Here is a 3,091-nt window from a genome sequence, read left to right on the forward strand (position 1 = left end):
AAGGCTGTGGATTTGATCCCCATGTGCGCTGTCACATGGTCAGTCATTAATTTGACACATTTTTGTAACACTTAAAATCCAACGTTTAGATGCAAACAAGTTTACATAAAATGTCAGAGGGAATTTATTTTGAATAACATCCATTGCATCTTTGTCACTGGTCTGGAGTAACACAGAATTCTTTCCAGTTATCTTCCGTTTGCTGATAAACATTGAACTCGTGGCCTGTTCTCGTTCATGGTCACGAGCAGCAAAAACAGACAGAGTGAGTCTGACCACCCAGAGATGTGGAAAAGGCTTCAGTTTGGGACAAATGCAGCAAATCAAATGTTCACCCGACCCTGAAAGATTCAAAAACTGGGGAAAAGGACACAAGGAGATAGAGAATAAGCTAAAGCAGACAATGTAAATATTTCCCATCCTTGATATCTCTCTATTCCAATCCAACCTTCAGAGTTGGGGAAATAATTTCAGTGTAAATTGTGCAGCTCAAGAGTCAAAACCAAAGGGCGATGCAGAATAAAGGAGAACTGCCAAAACCCCAGATTGAACCAGGGATCTTCAGTCTAACACACTCCCAACTGAGCTATTTCAGTCTCACAGGCTTGGGATGATAAGGGGCAAGTAACATTCGCACCACACAAGTGCCAGGCAATGACCATCTGCAACAAGAGAGAATCTAACTATCTCCTCTTGACATTCAATAGCATTACAATCACTGAATCCCCCACTATCAACATCATGGAGGTTACCATGGGTAGCCATACAAATAACGTAACTACAAGAGCAGGTCAGAGGCTTGGAATCCTGAGGCGAGTAATTACAGTGCAGCTGTTGGCTCCACCCCAGGGGCTGAATTTGTTCTGTAAACCATGAAGCAGCTTCCTCTCAAATCCCAGATTTATCAATAAATCCTCTTACAAAAGCCCCAAAGTGTGATATATTCCTCTCACTCATCCATGACTCCTGACTCCCCAAAGCCTGTCCACCATCCACAAGGCACAAGTCAAGAGTGTGATGGAATACTCTCCACTTGCCTGGATGGGTGCAATTCCAACTCAAGAATCTCAACACCGTCCAGGACAAAGCAACCCACATGATTGGCACCCCATCTACAAACATTCACTCCCTCCACCATCGGCACACAGTGGCAGCAGTGTGTACCGTCTACAAGATGCACTGCAGCAATGCACCAAGACTCCTTAGACAGCACCTTCCAAACCCAGCGACCTTTACCACCGAGAAGGGCAAAGGCAGCAAATGCAGGGGATACCACCAGCTGCAAGTTCCCCTCCAAGCCACACACCATCCTGACTTGGAACTATATCGCCGTTCCTTCACTGTCGCTGGGTCAAAATCCTGGAACTCCCTTCCTCACAGCACTGTGGGTGTACCTACCCCACATGGACTGCAGCGGTTCAAGAAGGCAGTTCACCACCACCTTCTCATGGGCAACTAGGGATGGGCAATAAATGCTGGCCTAGCCAGCGATGCCCACATCGCATGAATGAATGAATAAAAAAGTGAAGTATCCCTTGTGTCATTGTTTTGGTAGAAAATATAACCCTGGTGGAATTGCCCCTCCCAATCACACCTCACTTCATAGAACATAGAAAATGGAGAAAATTTATGGCACAGAATGAGACCATTTAGCAATCGTGTCTGTGCCAGCTGAAAAAGAGTGATCCAGCCCAATCCCACTTTCCAGGTCTTGGGAAAGGGATCTGAACAGATCGCAGAGCTCACATTATGTTAATGTTCTGTTGAAGTGTTGGTGAGCTGATATACCAGGGGAGATTCACACTGTTAGACACAGTGTGAAATACAATCAAGTACTTATAAAACATTACAACATGTGAGTAATATTCCCCATTGATTTCTCAGCACTGATGGATTGTGAAGTGGGAGACAGCCAGAAGTCCCAGTGAACCACACTGACCCTGAGCTGAGAATGAAATGAGATAAAGTTCAGTCTTCAGCAGTGAGATCCTGCAGAGAGGTAAGAGTCCTGAATCAAGGAGAGACTTTCTCATACTGCTGTTGAATCTCATTTCAAACACTCCTTGAACTCCCTGCCGAGGAATTCAGAGCTGGATAACGCCTGTAAAATCAGCCTAAAAAGGAAATAGAAAACACCCACCGTGGGCTCAAACTCAAAAACTTGAGATTCAGAGTTTCATGCTTTCATCGACTGAGCTCACCAGGCCTGAGACAGTGTCCCCGGCCTGTCTGTTATTGGACGGTGCAGCTGTTGGCTCCACCCCAGGGGCTGAATTTGTTCTGTAAACTATGAACCAGCTTCCTTTCAAATCCCAGGTTTATCAGTAAATCCTCTTACAAAATCCCCAAAGTGTGATATATTCCTCTCATTCATCCAGAATAAAAGTTACATCTTTTGCTCTTTTTACCTTTCAAACATTGACTTCTATTTTACTCAGCATTTATTTCTCTCTCCTTTTTATGTTGTGCATTTCCTAATAAACATTTCATTTCAATTATTTATGAGGGATGAAATGAACAGAAAAGATTTTCTGCAATGGTACCAGGGGTGTGGGACAGAGTGAGTGGTTCGGATCTGGAATACACTGCCTGAGAGTGTGCTGGAGGCAGATTCAATCGTGGCTTTCAAAAGGGAATTGGATAAACACCTGAATAGAGAAAATTTGCAGGGCTACAATGAAAGGGCAGAGGAGTGGAATTCGCTGATCTGCTCTTGCAAAGAGCTGTCATGGACATGATGGACTGAATGGTCTCCTTCTGTACTGTTACCATTTGATTCCTTGATTCTAACTCTGTCAAAGTTGTTCTGAACTTGCTCTGCTCCAAGGAGAACAACCCCAGCTTTTCCACTCTCTGCACATAACTGAAGTTATGAGGAACCATGGGGAACCCACTGGAAACCTTCCTCCAGACAGAAATACAACTGTTCACCACCACACTGTGACCCAGCTGTTCACATGATTTGGATGTGGGGACCAAATGTAGTATTTCAAAGTTTGCAGATGACACAAAACTAGGTGGGAATGTGTGTTGTGAGGAAAATGCAAAGCGGCTTCAAGGGAATTTGGACAGACTTAGTGAGTGGACAAGA

This window comes from Heterodontus francisci, unplaced genomic scaffold, assembly GCF_036365525.1.
Source record: "Heterodontus francisci isolate sHetFra1 unplaced genomic scaffold, sHetFra1.hap1 HAP1_SCAFFOLD_88, whole genome shotgun sequence".
Taxonomy (NCBI): domain Eukaryota; kingdom Metazoa; phylum Chordata; class Chondrichthyes; order Heterodontiformes; family Heterodontidae; genus Heterodontus; species Heterodontus francisci.